General features: G+C 44.2%; 1 pseudogene; it reads right to left on the bottom strand.

The window, feature by feature from the left end:
* Positions 1-8716: 8716 nt before the first annotated feature.
* LOC114082180 (mitochondrial import receptor subunit TOM20 homolog) lies at positions 8717-11742 on the bottom strand (annotated as a pseudogene).
* Positions 11743-13325: the final 1583 nt, after the last annotated feature.

Raw genomic sequence — 13325 nt, 5'->3', positions numbered from 1 at the left:
CTCTTTCTCACTCATAATCTCGATTCCTCCATAACCACCTGGCAACTGGTCCAGGGGGGACCAGTCCTGTCGCCTCCCTCAGGTCTTTTTTAATTTTGCAGCCCTGAGGATGGAACCCTGGACCTTGCATAGGCTAGGCAAAATTTTTACCCGTGAGCAAACTATTTTGAAACAGGGGCTTACTAAGTTGCCCAGGCTGGCCCCCAACTTGCAGTCCTCCTGCCTCAGACTCCTTAATAGCTGGGGTTTCAAGACTCCTCTTGAAAGATAGACTTTGCTTTCAAGCCAGGCCTCGAGTCAGACACTGCAATCAGTCTGTGCCCCGCCTGGCCTCTGGTTATGTAGACTGGGATGGGTGGGCTTACATGATCTGCTTCTTGCAGGGGCTGGGGGCAGGACAGCTGCCCTTAGAAGTGTCAAGGTGGGCCAAAGAGGCTAAATTTTGGAAATCTGGATTAGAAGTGTCATTATCTCCAAACCCTTAAGTCCACTCATGTGTCCTGAACTTCATGTAAGGAAGGGTGTTGACTGAAGAGGAGGGTCTGAATGACCAGAGAAGAGAACGCCAGTGTGATAGGCCTAGATAGTGGCCCCTGAAATGTCCCTGGCCAGCCGACCCAATTCTCTAGCCTTCTTAACAACCATCTTCCATCCAGCTTGTGCTCTAGGCCAGCAGTCGGTCAGCTCCAGGCTGCAGGCCAGGTCTGGTTCATCACCAGGGGTTTGGCTTGGTCTAAGGGCTAAGAATGGCTTTTTTATTCTTAAGTGGTTGGAAAAACATTAAAAGAAGAATAATGTATCAGACACATGAAAATTACATGATATTCAAACTTCAGTTTTTCTGGAACCCAGCTCTGCTCCTTCATTTACATCTGGTGCGGCATCTTGCACTACAGCTGCAGGGTGTTATTGCGACAGAGATGGCAAAGTCTAAATATTTATTGTCTGGCTCTTAGCAGAAACAGTTTTTGGACCCTTAGGCAAAGCTACCTTGATGCCACTAGCTGCAAAGAACACCATTGGCACTGGGGCCTGCTTGCCAGGCAGGTTCCAGGAGGCCATTTGTCAACCCAGGTGGCTTTTCTCCCGGGAGAGGAAACACCAGCGATGTCTGGTGAAATGGTAACTCCACGGGCCGTCACGTTGCTCACAGCAAACACACCATTGTCTTCTGATCTAGGTCGGCCTCTCCAAGTTAGCTTGAGTGACCCCTCTTGAGTCTGACCAATTCAGGGATGGTATCAGAGGGGATCTTTGGTTACAAGTGACAAAAACCCAATTTGGACCATCTCACGGAAGTGGGGAGTGTGTTAAGGCCTGGCATGGACTTCAGGGACATGGAGAGCCCTAGCTCAGACCTCTGCAGCCTGTTCCTCTCTCTGGTCTGCCTCCTCCTCCTGCACCTCCCCCATTAGGCCTTAGCGGGAGATAGTCTGTCCCAATCCAAATATCCTGGGGAAAAGCAGGCTTTGGTTGCTGTGCTCAGGTGCCTATCCCTGCAATCTACTGTGTCCACCTTCCCACTGAACCAAATGACTTCTGGTAATGGGCAAGGGAACTAAGGGTCAGGGGGTGAGGACAAGACACTGGAGCTAAGGGAATAACAATGCTAGAAATCTCTGGTGTTTCCTTTTTTTTTTTTTTTAAATATCAGGGATTGAACCCGGGGGTGCTTAACCACTGAGTCACATCCCAGCTTGTAGGTTTTGTTTGTTTGTCTTTTTATTTTGAGACAGGGTCCTACCAAGTTGCAGAGGCTGGCTTTGAACTTGTGATCCTCCTGCCTCAACTTCCCAAGCCTCTGGGATTACAAGTGTGGGCCACCTGCCCAGCTCTGGTGTTTCTTTATTTAGCTCTCTACTCTGCTGTGAATGCCACCCCCTTTGCCAAGCTAGCTCTTCCTGTCCTTTAAAACTCATGTCTGCTGTCTCCTCCTCTTGGAAGCACCTCCTAGCCCTCCCCTCCACTGCCAGTGGACCTCCTTTGTGCTCCAATAGGAGCCCTCCTCTTGGTGACCCCATCCCTGTCAGTTCCTGAGTAACTTGAAGTCTCAGCCTTGCCGTATCCTCAGGACCTGGCATGCAGAGGAATTTCATGACTGTTTCACAGATGACTTGATTCTGAGGGCTCTGATCCAGTGTTGGGGTGATTTTTCAGAAGGGGACCCTGGGATTTCCTTCACATTGACATAAGGTAGCAAGGGGCCTAAGAGTCTGAGTTTCTACCCCTGTTCCACCACATCCTTGTAGGGGAAGTCACTTACTCTCTTAAATTTCCCAACCTCTTCAATTTCCTCATTTGCAAAATGGCCACACTGACAGTGCCTGCTCCACAGAACTACTGTGAGGGTTAAATGAGACACGACTTGGCACAGTTTCTGGGACACTAACATAGTGAACAACATCTATTCCCTCAATCCCCTGCAGAACCAACCTCTGACCCCAATGCTATGCAAATGCCCCAATTCCCCTGGCTAGTCATAAAATCATTAATCCTTCAGTAAAACAAAGGCTTAGACTTTGGCCTCACTGGATTTCTCTAACAAAGTTAGAATCTTACCATATTTTTTTAATTTTTGGAAAATATAATAAAAATATCTAAGAGGCTGAGGCAGGAGGATGACAAGTTCAAGGCCAGTGTGGGTAACTTAGGGAGCCCCTGTCTCAAAATGAAATTAAAAGGACTGGAGACTTAGCTCAGAGGTAGAGTGCTTGCCTAGCATGTGCAAGGCTCTGGATTTGATCCTCAGTAATTCAAAAACAACAAAATCCCAAACCACTATATTTAACATTCATGAGGGGAAAGAAAAAAGACTAGACAAGTTATCCAAAACATATTTACTTGATTTTTTTTTTTCTTCCTTTGGATGGTGCTGGGGATCAAACCCAGGACTTCTGTATCTGGTAGGCAAGTGCTGAATCACAGAGCAACATCTCCACCCCCTTATATGTTCTAATAACATTGTTTTCTACATTTTTTAGTTCTACAGTCCATCAGTAGCATTAAATCCTGCCTGCTACATTGTCATATATAGTGATAACCACTGTTTCTCAACTTTTCAGGAAAGATTGTTAAGGATAAGTTTTTAATAGGTCAATTACAACTCTCATGCAAAGAAATATAAAATGAACATATATTAAAGATCTTATTTAATTCATTATTGACAGGGACTCAATATTGATGAGCTGCTATAACCAGCTCAATAGAGAACGTAAAGAACAGACTCGTGCACAGATTGAGAATAGGGAAAAGAATATGCAAATGAGACGAAACTGGCCTCTTCTGAGTCCATTGAATGTCCAGGGGACTGCAGTTTTGCAGCCCCCAAAATGTTTCTGCTGCTGGCTGGATGCATCCTTTGTGGTGTGAAAAGTTGTGAGCATAAATATGTAGAGTTATTACATGTCAGTTAAAAAGAAAGGAAATAGGGCTGGTTCAGTGAGGCTCTGGGTTTGATCCTCAGCACTACATAAAAATAAATAAATAAAATAAAGGTATTATGTCCAACTACAACTAAAAATAAATATTAAAAAGAAAAGAACAAAGAAAGAAATGAAATAAAGGGGGAAAGAAGGTTGTGTTCAAAGAATATCTTCTACTGCCAGTTTGCTATTCTGGGTTGGAGGCCTCATGTCATCTCAGATGTGAAGACACCATATCCAACTAGTCAAGTTGCCCACAGCAGCCAGGAGGAAACACACAGAATGTTTCCCAAAGAGGGGGTAGAAAAGGAATTCATTTCTTCAAATAAGCAATTACTAAAATACAATATAGAATGTGATCCCATTTAGAGTAATAATAATAACACATGCAGGGATTAAACCCAAGGATATTTAACCACGGACGATTTTCAGATATCCACCCATGTAATCTTCCTTATAGAATTCCTCAACTACATACTCTAGCTGCCTGAAACACAAGTCAAAAATCACATCCCCAGCCCTTGTTTATATTTTTACTTAGAGACAGGGTCTCACTAAGTTGCTCAGGGCCTTGCTAAATTGCTGAGGCTGCCTTTGAACTCACAGCCCTCCTGCTTTAGCCTCCCAAGCCTCCGGAATTACAGGTATGCGCCACCACACCCAATACACTGAATTAATTGTTAACAGTGCTTATCTTTGGATCTATAAAGAATTATCATTTATCTTTTATCATTATTACCTCTTGGGTTTTGGAGTTTTGACTTTGGGGTTTTGTTTTGGTCATGCTTGAATCACAAGGAACTCACATTACTTTTATCTATTTATTTACTTACTTATTTACATATTTATTTTTAGAGACAGGGACTGATAGGTTGTCCAGGCTGGCCTTGAACTCCTAGTCTCAAATTACCATCCTGCCTCAGTCTCTAGAGTATTTGGGACCACAGTCAGGCACCACTGTGCCCAGTTTACTTTTATAATTTTTAAAACAAGGAAAAGGATGATAATTTTACTTGCTGCATATTAAGGCTCCACAGACGATTTTCAGATATCCACCCATGTAATCTTCCTTTCAGAATTCCTCAACTACATACTCTAGCTGCCTGAAACACAAGTCAAAAATCAAGATTTTAAGGAAAAATAGTGTGACCAATGGTCTTTTTACAAAGATAAACACACCAAAATACAAATGTATGTATGTTCACGTGTGCACACCTGTGGGCATTCCACACACTCTTCTTACAAAGTGATGTTGACACACTTCCATTGAACTTGGGCAGAACTTTGTACCTGCCCAACCAACAGGATGAGGCAGAGGGATGCTAAATGTTTCTTGGCGTTAAGTTCCAACGGGCAACATGGCTTCTGCATGGCTTACTCTCTCTGGACACTCAGTGGGGGAACTCAGTCACTATATTATGAGCAGGCTAGGATACCCAAGAGACCCCACATGAGTGCTCTGGTCAATAGCTCCAGCCAGGCCCCAAGCTGGGTGACAGCTAAAACAACCCCAGGTAAACAAGACTTCTAATGATTCTAGCCAAGCCAAGCCAGGAACTAGACTTTTGCATCTTCCTGCTAAGATCTCAGACACTGTGGAGGAGAGACAAACCATCCCTGCTATGCCCTGTCTAAATTTCAGTGCACAGAAACAGCAAGAGCTAATAAATGATTATTGTTTTAAGCCATTAAGTTCTGAGATAATTTGTTGTGCAGCCATAGTAACTGGAGCATGCAGTACACATGGAAACCACTTAAATACAGAGACTTCAGTATAAATAATATAAACAAGGTAAAAATGTGGAGACCAAGTTCAAAACCAATTTTTGAAGAAGGAAGACTGTACAGTTTTAAAAAAGAGAGACCCATAACCTGGGCTTCAAGAGACATGGAAGTAGGGGCTGAAAAACATCTCACCTTATATTGCGAGAGAGGCAAAATTGAAGATTTATTTTGAATCGATAGTGGAAGAAATATGGATTCAAGAAAGTTTTTTAAATTCTTGAGGGTGTTGGCAAAATGAAAACAACAGCCTTGTTGTCATTGAACAGCAGGAGAAGATGGGACAAATCCTTGGGCATATCATAGAAGGTGAAAGGAAGGAAGGAAAAGAGAGAGAGAGAGAGAGAGAGAGAGAGAGAGAGAGAGAGAGAGAGAGAGAAGCCTAAAAGGAGAGAGCATTAGACCAAGATAAGGCTAAATACATCAGAATAAATAAAAATGCATACCTATAATCCCAGCAGCTTGGGAGGCTGAGGCAGGAGGATCGTGAGTTCAAAGCCAACCTCAGCAATAGTGAGGCGCTAAGCAACTCAGTGATATCCTGTTTCTAAATAAAATACAAAATAGGGCTGGGGGTGTGGCTCAGTGCCCCACACTCTTTCAATCTGCAGCATCCATGTTTTGGGCACTGATGTGGCACCTTCTGGACCACGTCCTTACCAGTCCCACTGGGTTCCCTGTCTCCCCATGGACATGGGCAGATGGTCTAATGGAAGTTGGCAAGGGTGGACAGTGGCGACTGCCTCTAAAAGTCACGCCTCAGTGTAGGAGGGTGCTGCTGTCTGTACGGCAAGCCTTCTCTCTGCATGCCTCCTGGGGGCGGGGGCGGGGGGGGGGGGGACCCGCTCTGGCCACTTTAGAGGGCAAGGCACACACAGGCCATCTACAGTGTGACTTTGCCTTTCCCACTGGCACATCATAAGGGAAAATTCCATCTCAGATTTCTGTCAACAATTCATCACTAAGTTATTTGAAAGGTTCTGAGTTTTTGCCCTTTTCTATGTTCTGATTAGCTTGTAAATGGGTAAGTTGGAAGGTGGCATATCTGATGTCATTTAACTCTCAAATCCTCTTATTTGGCATTTATAATAGGAGAAGCATTTATTTAAAAATACATCCTTTCAACAGCTGATGCTTTGCTAGGTCCTGGGACACAAGCATGAGTGGTCTGAGCCTCGCCCTGGGAAGGTGCTTGTGGTCTAGGGAGGGGCTGGGGAAGGTGAGTAAGTGCACAGCTAACAGCAGGAGAAAATAAGCACTGAATTTGGGGTCTGAAGAACAGGGAGGAGGGAACAATTAATGCTGGTAGAGGGATAAGAGAAGGCTTCAAGGTGTTTTTGTAGGGCCTCACTCTGAGCCCAACAGTAAGCTCTAAGGAAATGATGCCCACACCCAAGTGCTGTGAGCATCAGAGCCTGAGTCATGGGGGGTGGGGGGCTGAGTCACTCTGAAAGTGAGGCCCCTTCCATTCAGGAAGGGGTGCTGGACCCTTTGCAGGGGCCTGGGGAGGGGCTGATGAGAGGGTAATAGAGTCACGGCCAGAATGGGCTTCGTCATGCAGGAGATCTCACCCCTGAGGACTTCAAGGCTTCTAATGACACCTGAGGCCAAAGCTGCTCACAGCAGCAGGTGAGTGGTGGGCATTTCCTTAGCAACTGTGGGAGGGGGCCAGGAGGCAGATGGTGTCTGCTTGAGTCCAGTCCCAGGAAACACGGGCAGGGATCTCAACTAAAGAGGGAAGAGAGCACTAGCATTTACTGAGTGCCTTCCAGGTACCAGGCATCCCAGAAGCATAAAATCATCTAATCTTTGTAACTGCAAGCATTTGTTGAGCATCTACTATGTGCCAGGCACCAATTTAGTCCCTAGAGATTCAGTGGTAAACAAAACAAAACTCCTGTTCCTCACACACAAATAAACATTTGACCTATTTTCAGTGATAAATACTTATTGCCATTAAGTACCACAAAGAAAAATAGGAGAAAGAACAGAAGAGGTGTCCAGGAAAGGCTTCTTGAAGGAGATGACATCTGAAGAGAGAGCTGAATCTACCAGAGAGAGCCTTGTAACATTTAGTGAGGGGTGTTTGTCCCCACTATCTGAAGGGGAAACTCAGAGAAGAGCTGTGGCTTTCCCGAGACTACCAAGCTCCTGAGACTTCTGCAGATCCTGGGCTCAGGGGACCTACCCAGAGACAGCACCTGACCGTGGCCCCTCGGTTAACCCCCAGGACCCCTCACAGATCCTCAGCCCACCAGCTCCCTCACTTTGTTCTCCCCTCTCCCTTCTCTTCCTTCCTTCTCTTCTTTTTCTCCCTCCTCCTGCCTCCTCTCCCTTTCCTTCTCCTCTTTCTCCTTCTTATAAACAAATACTCAGCAGGAAGATGTAGTATATGCCCCAAGTCACAGCTCCCCAGGAGGCTGCGGCAGGAGGATCATTTGAGCCCAGAAGTTTGAGACCAGTCTGGGCAACTTAACTAGACCCCATCTCAAAGAAAAATAAATACATACTGAACATGCCTAACACATAAAGATCCAGTTTAATAATTATAGGAACTCCTGAGTGACCAGCACTGAGGTGACTAGCACCAGGAGTACTGCCACCCCCCCCCCCAGGTGACTTCATATGTCTCCTCCCATCTTCTTATCTTTATGGTCGCCTCTTCCTTGCTTTTAGCACATTGCCATCAACATATGTGTCCTGCCAACCTAAATAATAAGAATCTCCAAAGATTAAATTTATTCAGGGAAGATGCCATAGTAAACTGTGTGTATTCAAAAGGCAGAGCCAGAGAATGTTCTTAAAGGTGAAATAAAGATGATAACAAAAGAGATTCTGAAACCACAATCTTTGGCCACAAGATTTAAGATCAGGTTTGTTCAAGGACTCACAACAAGGGTAGCAGCAGTGCAGGGATAAACAGACATTGTTGGACAGACGTTCTTGCAGAAGTATTCTTTGTATAGGATTGTGACAGTCTTTGTGCAAGGTTGTAGTTCCAGCCAAGTCTTTTGTGATAATTCTTGTTATCAGACATATGCAGAAGATACCCTCCATTTTAACAAAAGGGACTCCATTTTGATCCTGACAACTTTCATAATCCAATAGCAATAGCATTCAGTATTGCCTCATTTTGCACTTTAAACAATATAATTTTCTATCTATTATTTACATGTTGACTTTTTAAAAGTGCTTTACTGGAGATTAATCCCAGGGGTGCTCTACCACTCTGTTATATCCCCCACCCCTTTTAATTTTTTGAGACAGGGTCTTGATAAGTTGCTAAGGCTGGCCTCAGACCTGCAATTTTTTTTTTTTTTTAATTTATTTTGGTAACTCATAGTGTACTTATAAAATGAAAAGCTGTATTGAAATACACTTTTCACTGGGAAAAATAAATAAAAACGAATGGGTCTACACAAAGCAAATATTAGCTTTGGTAGACTTTAATGTAGGACAATCTATAACAAGCACATTTGCCCTATTCCCCCATGAGTTGCTCAACTTCCAAGTTAAGCATTTTTTAAATGTTTTAACTGAGATTTTATTATGTTGACATGTGTTTCGCATTCCACATCATCTTCAGCCAAGCTCTGAGCACTTAAAATTCTCTGGCTAATTTTTGGGAGCTTAGTCAGAAGCATCTGGGACATTGGTGGTGGAAAAGTTGGCTGTAACACTTGCAGCAACTGCTGTGGCTGTCCAGACACAGCAATGGCGTTTGTCAGGTGGTCCCCGCCTTTCTCCTATTCACTTTGACCTAGCAGCTCTCCACCAAGTTGTATTTCTTCAAGGAAGAACTTCTCAACAGCTTCAGCATCTTTAAGGTCTGGCAACCTGGAAAGCCCAGCCCAGCTCTCTCCTTGGAAAGCTTCTATATCTGACTTTTTGTTTTTCTGGGATTACAGTGGCCACTGGGCCGGCTAGCTTCTGTTTCTGTTTTCATTCTAAGGCCTTGAAGTTGGGGTCACTCCGACTCTTGTGCTCAAAGTAGATGCAGTAGCCAATGAAGAGCACTCCGACACAGGCGAGGGCGATGGCGCTGTTCAGGCCCACCACCAGGGGCACTCAAGCAAGCCTCGCCACCAGCAATCCTTTTTAAATTTCATTATTTGTTCTTTTTAGTTATACATGATGGTAGAATGTATTTTGACATATCATGCATGCATGGAGCATAATTTCCCATTCTTGTTGGTGTACATGATGTGGAGTTACACTGGTCACGGTATTCATATATGAACATAGGAAAGTTATCTCTCATTCATTCTACTGTCTTTTCTATTCCCATCCCCCCTCCCTTCCCTTCATTCCCCTTTGTCTAATCCAATGAACCTCTATTCTCCCCTCCCTTATTGTGATATCACAGAGAACATTCAGCTTTTGGTTTTTTGAGATTGGCTTATTTCACTCAGCATGATAGTCTCCAGTTCCATCCATTTACCAGCAAATGTCATGATTTCATTCTCCTTTATGGCTGAGTAATATTCCACTGTGTATATATACCACATTTTCTTTATCCATTCATCTATTGAAGGGCATCTAGGTTGGTTCCATAGCTTAGCTATGGTAAACTAAGCTGCTATAAACATTGATGTGGTCACATCACTATGGTATACTGATTTAAGTCCTTTGGGTATATGCCAAAGCATGGGATAACTGGGTCAAATGGTGCTTGTATTCCAAGTTTTCTGAGGAATCTCTACACTGCTTTCCAGAGTGGTTGCACCAATTTGCAGACCCAACGGCAATGTATGAGTGTAGCTTTTCCCCCACATCCTTGCCAACATTTATTGTTACTTGTATTCTTTTTTTTAATATTTATTTTTTAGGTGTAGTTGGGACTTCAACATATGAATTAGAGGGTGAGGGTGAGGGTGAAGGACACCCTCAGTCCAGAACACTGGTTCTAACTTAGTGTCTTCATTTTCATCACTGCATGGGATTCTGTTGCATGAATATGCCACAATGTAGGGAACCATTTTTCTGGTCATGGGCATTTGATTTATTTCTAGTTTGGGGCGTTACAAGCAAAGCTCCTTAAAAGTTCTTTTGCCTGTGACTTAATGCTCATGTGCATGAGTTTCTCTAGAGTTTATAACTAGAAATGAAAGAACTGAGTCATAGACGTGTTTATCCTCAACTTTAGAAGATATGCAAACAGTTTTCCCAAGCAGCCCAGCCCTCTCCCCTCTCCAGCCACATTCCCATACCCTACTACCTCCTCACCGGCACTTGCTGTCCCCAGACTTCTCCATGTGAACTGTGAGGTAATTTATTTTGCACTTCTCTGATGACTGCTGAGGTTAAGAATTCATTTTACACTTGAAATGGATTCCTAACCTCAGAATTTGAAGCTCCTGTTTTGCAAAGTGCTTGTTCAAATCTTTTGGCCATTTTTCAATCAAGTAGTCTTTTTTATCAGTTAGTCCCTTCACTTTCTATGCTCTTGGTAGCTGTATTTTAAGGACATAATGAAAATTCCTACCACTCTACCTTGGTCAGAACCATCTGATCCATGCTGAGACATTTTAATAAACCGAATCTCAGAGAGCAAGGGTTGGAGGTTTCATTCCTTCCTTCTTGGAAGCCCCTGGGCTTCTTGTGCAAGCATTTCAGCTTCCCCGCCCCCGCCCCACTGCCCCACCAACTCCCAGCCTCCACATGTGGATAGCACTTCCCCTGACCTGAAGCTGCTCCACCCTCACACAATATAATCAAGATTTAAATGGAATCCTGTGTAAAATGTCCAGCATGGTCCCGGGAAGATTTTCCCTCTCCTTTCTTGGTGCCCTGCAGAAGGGAGGAAGAAGAACAGCTAAAAGGGACCTATCTGGAGTGGTGGGTGGTAGGCCAAGTCACAGCTTTTATTCAGGACAGTAACGTGGTCCCTTGCCTTTTCACCTTCCTCCTTCCCAATGGCTGGAGTCCAGCAACCATTGGACGGAGTTGTTACCCTGAAGGATACTAGAATCTGGCTACTAATGCAAAAGATAATTGGTTTCATGCAAAAAAGAAATACACCTCCATCATCTTAGAGCCACTGTTATTTGGATTCCTTTTATATGTGACAGGATCTAATCTTTAACTTATAGAAAAAACATGTCTTCAGTTAATTATAAGCGATGTGTGTGCTTGCACTAAGTTTTTTTTGCCTCTATTAAGGTCATCTTTGCTGTTCAGTAAAAGATAATATATTTAAATCTCTGCACTACAATTTGTATTTTTCAAACAGCCCAGTGGATCAATATTTTCATCCTGGTGTGAGTAATTGAGACGTTGGGATCTTAGTGGCTAAGAAATTAGTATTCCTTATGATTAGTAGATTGTAAGGGTGATTAGAAATTAGTATTCCTTGTTCTTTGAGAGAGACTGTCTAATATATGAGAGCTACACAAAGGTATATGTCAGGATACTCAGGAGGGGATGAATTCACTCTTTCTGAATTAATGAGTACTCCGAGAGCACTCCCTATGTAACCTGGCCAGCCTGCATGTCCTTTTCAAAGTGAAACTGCCAAGTTACAGTCCCTACCCTCCATGACTGGAATATGATAAACATACAGGTAGGTCACTGTCAGCAGGTTGAGGTGTCTGGTCAATCATTATTAAAACAGGAAGTGGTGCACACTCACACCCATGCGCACACACACACACACACAGAGTGAGAAAACCGAAGAGTTTATCACCACATCACTACAAGGTGATGTGGGTGAGCACTTAAGGCCTTAGATGATTCACTTAATCTTTCTAGAGACCCTTGGTTTCGTCATTTGAAAGTGGTAGTAGGAACACAGATAGACTGATGATTAAGTGAGAAGGTGCATATAGAATGGCTAGCACAGAGAATGTACTCAGTAATTGTTAAATAAGGTAGGTTTACTTTTATTTTCAGCTTGCCACAGGCTGACTTGAGGCAAAGACAACCAATCTGTCACTCCAGCAGAAGGCTTTCCTCCATGCTGCCTGAATCATCCCCCAGTCAGGCCCCAGAGGCAAAGCAAGGTGAAGCCCTAATCCTGTCACTTCCCTGGTGGGGGCATGACCCAGGGCCCCTCATCTCCCCCAGGCAACGTGCGCCACATCACCAAAGCCCAGAAGAGCTACTGCATGTAAATATGGATTAAGTTTCAGTTTTTATTTAAAGATCCTCATTTCTGGACATTTATTTGGGGAATTACAGTGGTGGCTTAAGCTACTTGAAGACATTACAAGTTGAAGTCTTTCCTTCACTTGGCTGCTAAAGTTTAATTCAGTCTAATTATTTCATATGGCATTGACTATGATAGTTTCATAATTTCTAGTATATTAAGCACTTAATATGTTGTGTCATTTGAAATCACATATTAAATTCAGCAAAGTACATTTTAATGAGAGCTAAGTGGTGTGAAAATATTAATACAATGTGACGGTTCATCCTGTGCTCTGACTTTGTGGGTCTGTTCCTGATGTGCAAACGCCTCCCTCCCCAGGTAGGGCGAGCAATTAGTCTGCGAGGCTGCTAGGGGAGTCTGACCCGACCACATTCCTATCTGTGATCTCCCAGGGATCTCCAGTGGGATTGCTCATGGGGCCTCACAGCCCTGTAAAGCCAGTGGGGAAATCATCGCTTCCATTTTAGAGTAGACGAGACTGAGGCCCAGCGACTAAAAGAGACTCGCTTCAGTGCCCCAGCCAGTTGGTGGAGTCACTGGCACGTAAACAGGGACTCTCCTGGCTGAAAGCCACTGCAGTTTGCCCTGCACCATGGCTGTCCTCAGGTGTAGCCTTGGGAGTGAATGATGTTAGGGGAACCCCAGGCAGGGAGGACGTGGAAGAGGGGGTCATTCTTTTCCTCCCACCCTGCAAAGCCACACAGACACAAAAGCCAGAGAGCAGCTGGCCGGCTGCACTCAGACTTGGTCATTCCTCTTCCTGTGCCCATCAGAGTATACCACCCCCAGCTCTAGGCATCTCAGGCTCTTCCACCACCCTGGGGAGGCCAGAGGCAAGGGTCCCAAGGAACTAAACCACAATGAGTCCTTAAGAGAGCAACAGCTCAATACAATGACGCATCACAGCAAGGTTCTTAGGGGAGAGGGTCCCAGAATCCCTCACGCTGTACTCTTACTCTGTCTGGGTAGAA

Source organism: Marmota flaviventris, chromosome 2 (assembly GCF_047511675.1).
Source record: "Marmota flaviventris isolate mMarFla1 chromosome 2, mMarFla1.hap1, whole genome shotgun sequence".
Taxonomy (NCBI): domain Eukaryota; kingdom Metazoa; phylum Chordata; class Mammalia; order Rodentia; family Sciuridae; genus Marmota; species Marmota flaviventris.
The sequence above is the reverse complement of the archived record's forward strand: the minus strand, read 5'-3'. Positions and strand labels throughout refer to the sequence as shown.